Source organism: Dendrobates tinctorius, unplaced genomic scaffold (assembly GCF_039654945.1).
Source record: "Dendrobates tinctorius isolate UK_male_01 unplaced genomic scaffold, ASM3965494v1 ptg000462l, whole genome shotgun sequence".
Classification (NCBI taxonomy): Eukaryota; Metazoa; Chordata; class Amphibia; order Anura; family Dendrobatidae; genus Dendrobates; species Dendrobates tinctorius.
In genome coordinates, this window is record NW_027362124.1 from 347,161 (window position 1) to 360,000 (window position 12,840).

The 12,840-nt window shown below is 37.7% G+C and overlaps 6 non-coding genes across 6 annotated transcripts; all 6 read right to left on the reverse strand.

Annotated features, from left to right (window-relative positions):
* Positions 1–968: 968 nt before the first annotated feature.
* Positions 969–1,040, reverse strand: TRNAE-UUC (transfer RNA glutamic acid (anticodon UUC)). The gene has a single exon. It is a non-coding gene; the product is annotated as a tRNA-Glu (tRNA).
* Positions 1,041–2,535: 1,495 nt separating this feature from the next.
* On the reverse strand, positions 2,536–2,607 carry TRNAQ-UUG (transfer RNA glutamine (anticodon UUG)). Its single transcript has one exon. It is a non-coding gene; the product is annotated as a tRNA-Gln (tRNA).
* A 654-nt stretch (positions 2,608–3,261) lies between these two features.
* On the reverse strand, positions 3,262–3,343 carry TRNAS-UGA (transfer RNA serine (anticodon UGA)). The gene has a single exon. It is a non-coding gene; the product is annotated as a tRNA-Ser (tRNA).
* A 4,301-nt stretch (positions 3,344–7,644) lies between these two features.
* On the reverse strand, positions 7,645–7,716 carry TRNAQ-UUG (transfer RNA glutamine (anticodon UUG)). The gene has a single exon. It is a non-coding gene; the product is annotated as a tRNA-Gln (tRNA).
* A 654-nt stretch (positions 7,717–8,370) lies between these two features.
* On the reverse strand, positions 8,371–8,452 carry TRNAS-AGA (transfer RNA serine (anticodon AGA)). Its single transcript has one exon. It is a non-coding gene; the product is annotated as a tRNA-Ser (tRNA).
* A 2,622-nt stretch (positions 8,453–11,074) lies between these two features.
* TRNAQ-UUG (transfer RNA glutamine (anticodon UUG)) lies at positions 11,075–11,146 on the reverse strand. Its single transcript has one exon. It is a non-coding gene; the product is annotated as a tRNA-Gln (tRNA).
* Positions 11,147–12,840: the final 1,694 nt, after the last annotated feature.

A 12,840-nucleotide genomic window follows, 5' to 3' on the forward strand; every position in this document is an offset into this window, starting at 1 on the left:
CAGAGACCCCCGGAAGGCCCGAAATGACGGCGCATCATGATGCGCACACACCGCGCATCATGATGACGTCAGGCTGTCAATCAACTTGGAACTTCCGATTCCGATGCCGAATTCCGATATTGAAAAAATATCGGAAGTCGGTATCGGAATTCCGATACAGCAAGTATCGGCCGATACCCGATACTTGCGGTATCGGAATGCTCAACACTAGTCATCATCAATGGGAACCATTCACAGTTTAAAGCTTTTCCCTCTTCATAATGTGGATTTGGAGTCAGTCAGCTCCAAAAACATCCTTAAAAATAATCCAAAAATGCTGAGAAGACTGAACATAATCATTTCCAAGTAAAAAAGACTTGATGTTCATTTGATCAGGCTTTGGAGTGTCTATTAACCATCTCAAGTTTCCAAAAATGTCCAGCGGTTAACTGAAATTACCATATCAATCTTCAGCTGTTTTTCACTTTGAACAGCTCCATACCTATAATAAAAGTCAACGGTAAGGTTCGAAAGACCCTATAAAGGGTCCTGATTGACTTTTGTGTGCTACAAAAAAAGCCACAAAACACATTCAAAAGACGCCCAAAAAAATTTTTAGAAAAACACCACCAAAAATGTTTATAAGGCACTTTAGGAAATTCTGGAAAACACAAGAAAAGATGGCTTAGAGAAAAATCAAAAACACTTCCTGAAGCCATTTTGGCTTCAAATCCTTGTCAGATTCACCCACTTGGAAAGAGTGTTATGTGAATATTGACTCAAGTCACAGAGTATGAGATTGCTTGGTATGACATAGACAATTTTAATTTTTGCTAATCCTACTTGATTGACAGCTTTGACCATGGTATTCCATGAATCCTTGAACTCTTTTTTTGTCTTTTATTATGTGGATTTTAAATTGCTTGTTTCATCATAAACATTGGGCATCGTCGATCTGAGTGCAGATGGAAAAAACGAAATGTGTGCCCAGGTTCCACTGAAATTTGAACTCAGATCACAGGATTGAAAGTCCAGAGTGCTAACCATTACACCATGGAACCAACATTTCCACGATATCACAGCTAGGACAGTTTGAAATGTTGATGAAAAGTGGCTAGTAAAAAGATTGCTGTATCTGTTACTTGGAAAAAGTGTGAAAAAAATAAATTGCAAAACTTATACTGTTAGAAAACTGTTCATCCAGTAGTTGATAAAGATTAGCATTGCATGGTAAAAGGCTTCATCTGAGAGATAATTTAAGGTTTGTGCAAATCAAAGTGCATGTCCCAGTCCATTAGCCAGGACAGCGGTCTGTGGCTGCTGGACAAGATCAAGAGAAAAACCTCTTACCTGATGGCACCCACGGTGCTTCTTTTGATTAGCAGCAAGTCGCACATGTAATGTTGCTCCAGAATAGATTATCTAAAGAACAGTCAAAGATAAAGTCAGTTTGGTCCTAGAAACTCGCTCCATCACAGATCACTGTCATGGGGAATAGACTAGTAAACATGCAAATTGAACAACAAAGATAAAAGGTCAAAAAGTTATTGAAACATAGACGTAGTCGGCAGGATTTGAACCTGCGCGGAGAGACCCCAATGTTTTTCTAGTCCATCGCCTTAATCACTCGGCCACGACTACTCAGACGTCAAGCTGTTATGAGTTTCACACATGTTTTCTAATAGCACCATGATCAAGCTCAGTGATCAACCCTCTGGAAGACATCTCAGAAAATGAAAAGAAAATACAAGGTCTCAGTAAAATGCAAAAATCTGATTTAAAGTCATCATCAATGGGAACCATTCACAGTTTAAAGCTTTTCCCTCTTCATAATGTGGATTTGGAGTTAGTCAGCTCCAAAAACATCTTTAAAAATAATCCAAAAATGCTGAGAAGACTGAACATAATCATTTCCAAGTAAAAAAGACTTGATGTTCATTTGATCAGGCTTTGGAGCGTCTATTAACCATCTCAAGTTTCCAAAAATGTCCAGCCGTTAACTGAAATTACCATATCAATCTTCAGCTGTTTTTTACTTTGAACAGCTCCATACCTATAATACAAGTCAACGGTAAGGTTCGAAAGACCCTATAAAGGGTCCTGATAGACTTTTGTGTGCTACAAAAAAAGCCACAAAACACATTCAAAAGACGCCGAAAAGAATTTTTAGAAAAACACCACCAAAAATGTTTATAAGGCACTTTAGGAAATTCTGGAAAACACAAGAAAAGATGGCTTAGAGAAAAATCAAAAAAACTTCCTGAAGCCATTTTGGCTTCAAATCCTTGTCAGATTCACCCACTTGTAAAGGGTGTTATGTGAATATTGACTCAAGTCACAGAGTATGAGATTGCTTGGTATGACATAGACAATGAGTGACATAGACAATTTTAATTTTTGCTAATCCTACTTGATTGACAGCTTTGACCATGGTATTCCATGAATCCTTGAACTCTTTTTTTGTCTTTTATTATGTGGATTTTAAATTGCTTGTTTCATCATAAACATTGGGCATCGTCGATCTGAGTGCAGATGGAAAAATCGAAATGTGTGCCCAGGTTCTACTGAGATTTCAACTCAGATCACTGGATTCAAAGTCCAGAGTGCTAACCATTACACCATGGAACCAACCATGACACATTTTTGGCTGCGGCTTGTTGTGCTGAATAAAGCATATGAAATCGTGAACGATGGCGAAAACAGGCTCCAAAGCTGCAGTGCAAATCTGCAATCATACACAATGGTAAATTGATATCTTATAACCTTTCATTCCACAAATTTACCAACATTTCCACGATATCACAGCTAGGACAGTTTGAAATGTTGATGAAAAGTGGCTAGTAAAAAGATTGCTGTATCTGTTACTTGGAAAAAGTGTGAAAAAAATAAATTGCAAAACTTATACTGTTAGAAAATTGTTCATCCAGTAGTTGATAGAGATTAGCATTGCATGGTAAAAGGCTTCATCTGAGAGATAATTTAAGGTTTGTGCAAATCAAAGTGCATGTCCCAGTCCATTAGCCAGGACAGCGGTCTGTGGCTGCTGGACAAGATCAAGAGAAAAACCTCTTACCTGATGGCACCCACGGTGCTTCTTTTGATTAGCGGCAAGTCGCACATGTAATGTTGCTCCAGAATAGATTATCTAAAGAACAGTCAAAGATAAAGTCAGTTTGGTCCTAGAAACTCGCTCCATCACAGAACACTGTCATGGGGAATAGACTAGTAAACATGCAAATTGAACAACAAAGATAAAAGGTCAAAAAGTTATTGAAACATAGACGTAGTCAGCAGGATTTGAACCTGCGCGGGGAGACCCCAATGGATTTCAAGTCCATCGCCTTAACCACTCGGCCACGACTACTCGGACGTCAAGCTGTTATGAGTTTCACACATGTTTTCTAATAGCACCATGATCAAGCTCAGTGATCAACCCTCTGGAAGACATCTCAGAAAATGAAAAGAAAATACAAGGTCTCAGTAAAATGCAAAAATCTGATTTAAAGTCATCATCAATGGGAACCATTCACAGTTTAAAGCTTTTCCCTCTTCATAATGTGGATTTGGAGTCAGTCAGCTCCAAAAACATCTTTAAAAATAATCCAAAAATGCTGAGAAGACTGAACATAATCATTTCCAAGTAAAAAAGACTTGATGTTCATTTGATCAGGCTTTGGAGCATCTATTAACCATCTCAAGTTTCCAAAAATGTCCAGCGGTTAACTGAAATTACCATATCAATCTTCAGCTGTTTTTCACTTTGAACAGCTCCATACCTATAATACAAGTCAAGGGTAAGGTTCGAAAGACCCTATAAAGGGTCCTGATTGACTTTTGTGTGCTACAAAAAAAGCCACAAAACACATTCAAAAGACGCCGAAAAGAATTTTTAGAAAAACACCACCAAAAATGTTTATAAGGCACTTTAGGAAATTCTGGAAAACACAAGAAAAGATGGCTTAGAGAAAAATCAAAAACACTTCCTGAAGCCATTTTGGCTTCAAATCCTTGTCAGATTCACCCACTTGGAAAGAGTGTTATGTGAATATTGACTCAAGTCACAGAGTATGAGATTGCTTGGTATGACATAGACAATGAGTGACATAGACAATTTTAATTTTTGCTAATGCTACTTGATTGACAGCTTTGACCATGCTATTCCATGAATCCTTGAACTCTTTTTTTGTCTTTTATTATGTGGATTTTAAATTGCTTGTTTCATCATAAACATTGGGCATCGTCGATCTGAGTGCAGATGGAAAAATCGAAATGTGTGCCCAGGTTCCACTGAGATTTGAATTCAGATCACAGGATTCAAAGTCCAGAGTGCTAACCATTACACCATGGAACCAACCATTACACAGTCATGGCTGCGGCTTGTTGTGCTGAATAAAGCATATGAAATTGTGAACGATGGCGAAAACAGGCTCCAAAGCTGCAGTGCAAATCTGCAATCATACACAATGGTAAATTGATATCTTATAACCTTTCATTCCACAAATTTACCAACATTTCCACGATATCACAGCTAGGACAGTTTGAAATGTTGATGAAAAGTGGCTAGTAAAAAGATTGCTGTATCTGTTACTTGGAAAAAGTGTGAAAAAAATAAATTGCAAAACTTATACTGTTAGAAAACTGTTCATCCAGTAGTTGATAAAGATTAGCATTGCATGGTAAAAGGCTTCATCTGAGAGATAATTTAAGGTTTGTGCAAATCAAAGTGCATGTCCCAGTCCATTAGCCAGGACAGCGGTCTGTGGCTGCTGGACAAGATCAAGAGAAAAACCTCTTACCTGATGGCACCCACGGTGCTTCTTTTGATTAGCGGCAAGTCGCACATGTAATGTTGCTCCAGAATAGATTATCTAAAGAACAGTCAAAGATAAAGTCAGTTTGGTCCTAGAAACTCGCTCCATCACATATCACTGTCATGGGGAATAGACTAGTAAACATGCAAATTGAACAACAAAGGTAAAAGGTCAAAAAGTTATTGAAACATAGACGTAGTCGGCAGGATTTGAACATGCGCGGTGAGACCCCAATGGCTTTCTAGTCCATCGCCTTAACCACTCGGCCACGACTACTCAGACGTCAAGCTGTTATGAGTTTCACACACGTTTTCTAATAGCTCCATGATCAAGCTCAGTGATCAACCCTCTGGAAGACATCTCAGAAAAAGAAAAGAAAATACAAGGTCTCAGTAAAATGCAAAAATCTGATTTAAATTCATCATCCATGGGAACCATTCACAGTTTAAAGCTTTTCCCTCTTCATAATGTGGATTTGGAGTCAGTCAGCTCCAAAAACATCTTTAAAAATAATCCAAAAATGCTGAGAAGACTGAACATAATCATTTCCAAGTAAAAAAGACTTGATGTTCATTTGATCAGGCTTTGGAGCGTCTATTAACCATCTCAAGTTTCCAAAAATGTCCAGCGGTTAACTGAAATTACCATATCAATCTTCAGCTGTTTTTCACTTTGAACAGCTCCATACCTATAATACAAGTCAAGGGTAAGGTTCGAAAGACCCTATAAAGGGTCCTGATTGACTTTTGTGTGCTACAAAAAAAGCCACAAAACACATTCAAAAGACGCCGAAAAGAATTTTTAGAAAAACACCACCAAAAATGTTTATAAGGCACTTTAGGAAATTCTGGAAAACACAAGAAAAGATGGCTTAGAGAAAAATCAAAAACACTTCCTGAAGCCATTTTGGCTTCAAATCCTTGTCAGATTCACCCACTTGGAAAGAGTGTTATGTGAATAATGAGATTGCTTGGTATGACATTGACAATGAGTGACATAAACAATTTTAATTTTTGCTAATCCTACTTGATTGACAGCTTTGACCATGGTATTCCATGAATCCTTGAACTCTTTTTTTGTCTTTTATTATGTGGATTTTAAATTGCTTGTTTCATCATAAACATTGGGCATCGTCGATCTGAGTGCAGATGGAAAAATCGAAATGTGTGCCCAGGTTCCACTGAGATTTGAACTCAGATCACAGAATTACAAAGTCCAGAGTGCTAACCATTACACAGTCATGGCTGCAGCCTGATGTGCAGAATAAAGCATATGAAATCGTGAACGATGGCGCAAACAGGCTCCAAAGCTGCAGTGCAAATCTGCAATCATACACAATGGTAAATTGATATCTTATAACCTTTCATTCCACAAATTTACCAACATTTCCACGATATCACAGCTAGGACAGTTTGAAATGTTGATGAAAAGTGGCTAGTAAAAAGATTGCTGTATCTGTTACTTGGAAAAAGTGTGAAAAAAATAAATTGCAAAACTTATACTGTTAGAAAACTGTTCATCCAGTAGTTGATAAAGATTAGCATTGCATGGTAAAAGGCTTCATCTGAGAGATAATTTAAGGTTTGTGCAAATCAAAGTGCATGTCCCAGTCCATTAGCCAGGACAGCGGTCTGTGGCTGCTGGACAAGATCAAGAGAAAAACCTCTTACCTGATGGCACCCACGGTGCTTCTTTTGATTAGCGGCAAGTCGCACATGTAATGTTGCTCCAGAATAGATTATCTAAAGAACAGTCAAAGATAAAGTCAGTTTGGTCCTAGAAACTCGCTCCATCACAGATCACTGTCATGGGGAATAGACTAGTAAACATGCAAATTGAACAACAAAGATAAAAGGTCAAAAAGTTATTAAAACATAGACAGCAGAATTTGAACCTGCGCGGGGAGACCCCAATGGATTTCAGACCACTCGGCCACGACTACTCAGACGTCAAGCTTTTATGAGTTTCACACATGTTTTCTAATAGCACCATGATCAAGCTCAGTGATCAACCCACTGGAAGACATCTCAGAAAATGAAAAGAAAATACAAGGTCTCAGTAAAATGCAAAATCTGATTTAAAGTCATCATCAATGGGAACCATTCACAGTTTAAAGCTTTTCCCTCTTCATAATGTGGATTTGGAGTCAGTCAGCTCCAAAAACATCCTTAAAAATAATCCAAAAATGCTGAGAAGACTGAACATAATCATTTCCAAGTAAAAAAGACTTGATGTTCATTTGATCAGGTTTTGGAGCGTCTATTAACCATCTCAAGTTTCCAAAAATGTCCAGCGGTTAACTGAAATTACCATATCAATCTTCAGCTGTTTTTCACTTTGAACAGCTCCATACCTATAATACAACTCAAGGGTAAGGTTCGAAAGACCCTATAAAGGGTCCTGATTGACTTTTGTTTGTTACAAAAAAAGCCACAAAACACATTCAAATGACGCCAAAAAGAATTTTTAGAAAAACACCACCAAACATGTTTATAAGGCACTTTAGGAAATTCTGGAAAAAACAAGAAAAGATGGCTTAGAGAAAAATCAAAAACACTTCCTGAAGCCATTTTGGCTTCAAATCCTTGTCAGATTCACCCACTTGGAAAGAGTGTTATGTGAATATTGACTCAAGTCACAGAGTATGAGATCGCTTGGTATGACATAGACAATGAGTGACAGACAATTTTAATTTTTGCTAATCCTACTTGATTGACAGCTTTGACCATGGTATTCCATGAATCCTTGAACTCTTTTTTTGTCTTTTATTATGTGTATTTTAAATTGCTTGTTTCATCATAAACATTGGGCATCGTCGATCTGAGTGCAGATGGAAAAATCAAAATGTGTGCTCAGGTTCTACTGAGATTTCAACTCAGATCACTGGATTCAAAGTCCAGAGTGCTAACCATTACACCATGGAACCAACCATGACACATTCTTGGCTGCGGCTTGTTGTGCTGAATAAAGCATATGAAATCGTGAACGATGGCGAAAACAGGCTCCAAAGCTGCAGTGCAAATCTGCAATCATACACAATGGTAAATTGATATCTTATAACCTTTCATTCCACAAATTTACCAACATTTCCACGATATCACAGCTAGGACAGTTTGAAATGTTGATGAAAAGTGGCTAGTAAAAAGATTGCTGTATCTGTTACTTGGAAAAAGTGTGAAAAAAATAAATTGCAAAACTTATACTGTTAGAAAACTGTTCATCCAGTAGTTGATAGAGATTAGCATTGCATGGTAAAAGGCTTCATCTGAGAGATAATTTAAGGTTTGTGCAAATCAAAGTGCATGTCCCAGTCCATTAGCCAGGACAGCGGTCTGTGGCTGCTGGACAAGATCAAGAGAAAAACCTCTTACCTGATGGCACCCACGGTGCTTCTTTTGATTAGCGGCAAGTCGCACATGTAATGTTGCTCCAGAATAGATTATCTAAAGAACAGTCAAAGATAAAGTCAGTTTGGTCCTAGAAACTCGCTCCATCACAGATCACTGTCATGGGGAATAGACTAGTAAAAATGCAAATTGAACAACAAAGATAAAAGGTCAAAAAGTTATTGAAACATAGACGTAGTCGGCAGGATTTGAACCTGCGCGGGGAGACCCCAATGGATTTCTAGTCCATCGACTTAACCACTCGGCCACGACTACTCGGACGTCAAGCTGTTATGAGTTTCACACATGTTTTCTAATAGCACCATGATCAAGCTCAGTGATCAACCCTCTGGAAGACATCTCAGAAAATGAAAAGAAAATACAAGGTCTCAGTAAAATGCAAAAATCTGATTTAAAGTCATCATCAATGGGAACCATTCACAGTTTAAAGCTTTTCCCTCTTCATAATGTGGATTTGGAGTCAGTCAGCTCCAAAAACATCTTTAAAAATAATCCAAAAATGCTGAGAAGACTGAACATAATCATTTCCAAGTAAAAAAGACTTGATGTTCATTTGATCAGGCTTTGGAGCATCTATTAACCATCTCAAGTTTCCAAAAATGTCCAGCGGTTAACTGAAATTACCATATCAATCTTCAGCTGTTTTTCACTTTGAACAGCTCCATACCTATAATACAAGTCAAGGGTAAGGTTCGAAAGACCCTATAAAGGGTCCTGATTGACTTTTGTGTGCTACAAAAAAAGCCACAAAACACATTCAAAAGACGCCGAAAAGAATTTTTAGAAAAACACCACCAAAAATGTTTATAAGGCACTTTAGGAAATTCTGGAAAACACAAGAAAAGATGGCTTAGAGAAAAATCAAAAACACTTCCTGAAGCCATTTTGGCTTCAAATCCTTGTCAGATTCACCCACTTGGAAAGAGTGTTATGTGAATATTGACTCAAGTCACAGAGTATGAGATTGCTTGGTATGACATAGACAATGAGTGACATAGACAATTTTAATTTTTGCTAATCCTACTTGATTGACAGCATTGACCATGGTATTCCATGAATCCTTGAACTCTTTTTTTGTCTTTTATTATGTGGATTTTAAATTGCTTGTTTCATCATAAACATTGGGCATCGTCGATCTGAGTGCAGATGGAAAAATCGAAATGTGTGCCCAGGTTCCACTGAGATTTGAATACAGATCACAGGATTCAAAGTCCAGAGTACTAACGATTACACCATGGAACCAACCATTACACAGTCATGGCTGCGGCTTGTTGTGCTGAATAAAGCATATGAAATTGTGAACGATGGCGAAAACAGGCTCCAAAGCTGCAGTGCAAATCTGCAATCATACACAATGGTAAATTGATATCTTATAACCTTTCATTCCACAAATTTACCAACATTTCCACGATATCACAGCTAGGACAGTTTGAAATGTTGATGAAAAGTGGCTAGTAAAAAGATTGCTGTATCTGTTACTTGGAAAAAGTGTGAAAAAAATAAATTGCAAAACTTATACTGTTAGAAAACTGTTCATCCAGTAGTTGATAAAGATTAGCATTGCATGGTAAAAGGCTTCATCTGAGAGATAATTTAAGGTTTGTGCAAATCAAAGTGCATGTCCCAGTCCATTAGCCAGGACAGCGGTCTGTGGCTGCTGGACAAGATCAAGAGAAAAACCTCTTACCTGATGGCACCCACGGTGCTTCTTTTGATTAGCGGCAAGTCGCACATGTAATGTTGCTCCAGAATAGATTATCTAAAGAACAGTCAAAGATAAAGTCAGTTTGGTCCTAGAAACTCGCTCCATCACAGATCACTGTCATGGGGAATAGACTAGTAAACATGCAAATTGAACAACAAAGATAAAAGGTCAAAAAGTTATTAAAACATAGACGTAGAAAGCAGAATTTGAACCTGCGCGGGGAGACCCCAATGGATTTCAGACCACTCGGCCACGACTACTCAGACGTCAAGCTTTTATGAGTTTCACACATGTTTTCTAATAGCACCATGATCAAGCTCAGTGATCAACCCACTGGAAGACATCTCAGAAAATGAAAAGAAAATACAAGGTCTCAGTAAAATGCAAAATCTGATTTAAAGTCATCATCAATGGGAACCATTCACAGTTTAAAGCTTTTCCCTCTTCATAATGTGGATTTGGAGTCAGTCAGCTCCAAAAACATCCTTAAAAATAATCCAAAAATGCTGAGAAGACTGAACATAATCATTTCCAAGTAAAAAAGACTTGATGTTCATTTGATCAGGTTTTGGAGCGTCTATTAACCATCTCAAGTTTCCAAAAATGTCCAGCGGTTAACTGAAATTACCATATCAATCTTCAGCTGTTTTTCACTTTGAACAACTCCATACCTATAATACAAGTCAAGGGTAAGGTTCGAAAGACCCTATAAAGGGTCCTGATTGACTTTTGTGTGCTACAAAAAAAGCCACAAAACACATTCAAATGACGCCGAAAAGAATTTTTAGAAAAACACCACCAAAAATGTTTATAAGGCACTTTTGGAAATTCTGGAAAAAACAAGAAAAGATGGTTTAGAGAAAAATCAAAAACACTTCCTGAAGCCATTTTGGCTTCAAATCCTTGTCAGATTCACCCACTTGGAAAGAGTGTTATGTGAATATTGACTCAAGTCACAGAGTATGAGATTGCTTGGTATGACATAGACAATGAGTGACAGACAATTTTAATTTTTGCTAATCCTACTTGATTGACAGCTTTGACCATGGTATTCCATGAATCCTTGAACTCTTTTTTTGTCTTTTATTATGTGTATTTTAAATTGCTTGTTTCATCATAAACATTGGGCATCGTCGATCTGAGTGCAGATGGAAAAATCAAAATGTGTACTCAGGTTCTACTGAGATTTCAACTCAGATCACTGGATTCAAAGTCCAGAGTGCTAACCATTACACCATGGAACCAACCATGACACATTCTTGGCTGTGGCTTGTTGTGCTGAATAAAGCATATGAAATCGTGAACGATGGCGAAAACAGGCTCCAAAGCTGCAGTGCAAATCTGCAATCATACACAATGGTATATTGATATCTTATAACCTTTCATTCCACAAATTTACCAACATTTCCACGATATCACAGCTAGGACAGTTTGAAATGTTGATGAAAAGTGGCTAGTAAAAAGATTGCTGTATCTGTTACTTGGAAAAAGTGTGAAAAAAATAAATTGCAAAACTTATACTGTTAGAAAACTGTTCATCCAGTAGTTGATTAAGATTAGCATTGCATGGTAAAAGGCTTCATCTGAGAGATAATTTAAGGTTTGTGCAAATCAAAGTGCATGTCCCAGTCCATTAGCCAGGACAGCGGTCTGTGGCTGCTGGACAAGATCAAGAGAAAAACCTCTTACCTGATGGCACCCACGGTGCTTCTTTTGATTAGCGGCAAGTCGCACATGTAATGTTGCTCCAGAATAGATTATCTAAAGAACAGTCAAAGATAAAGTCAGTTTGGTCCTAGAAACTCGCTCCATCACAGATCACTGTCATGGGGAATAGACTAGTAAACATGCAAATTGAACAACAAAGGTAAAAGGTCAAAAAGTTATTGAAACCTAGACGTAGTCGGCAGGATTTGAACCTGCGCGGTGAGACCCCAATGGCTTTCTAGTCCATCGCCTTAACCACTCGGCCACGACTACTCAGACGTCAAGTTGTTATGAGTTTCACACACGTTTTCTAATAGCTCCATGATCAAGCTCAGTGATCAACCCTCTGGAAGACATCTCAGAAAAAGAAAAGAAAATACAAGGTCTCAGTAAAATGCAAAAATCTGATTTAAATTCATCATCCATGGGAACCATTCACAGTTTAAAGCTTTTCCCTCTTCATAATGTGGATTTGGAGTCAGTCAGCTCCAAAAACATCTTTAAAAATAATCCAAAAATGCTGAGAAGACTGAACATAATCATTTCCAAGTAAAAAAGACTTGATGTTCATTTGATCAGGCTTTGGAGCATCTATTAACCATCTCAAGTTTCCAAAAATGTCCAGCGGTTAACTGAAATTACCATATCAATCTTCAGCTGTTTTTCACTTTGAACAGCTCCATACCTATAATACAAGTCAAGGGTAAGGTTCGAAAGACCCTATAAAGGGTCCTGATTGACTTTTGTGTGCTACAAAAAAAGCCACAAAACACATTCAAAAGACGCCGAAAAGAATTTTTAGAAAAACACCACCAAAAATGTTTATAAGGCACTTTAGGAAATTCTGGAAAACACAAGAAAAGATGGCTTAGAGAAAAATCAAAAACACTTCCTGAAGCCATTTTGGCTTCAAATCCTTGTCAGATTCACCCACTTGGAAAGAGTGTTATGTGAAAAATGAGATTGCTTGGTATGACATTGACAATGAGTGACATAAACAATTTTAATTTTTGCTAATCCTACTTGATTGACAGCTTTGACCATGGTATTCCATGAATCCTTGAACTCTTTTTTTGTCTTATATTATGTGGATTTTAAATTGCTTGTTTCATCATAAACATTGGGCATCGTCGATGTGAGTGCAGATGGAAAAATCGAAATGTGTGCCCAGGTTCCACTGAGATTTGAACTCAGATCACAGGATTCAAAGTCCAGAGTGCTAACCATTACA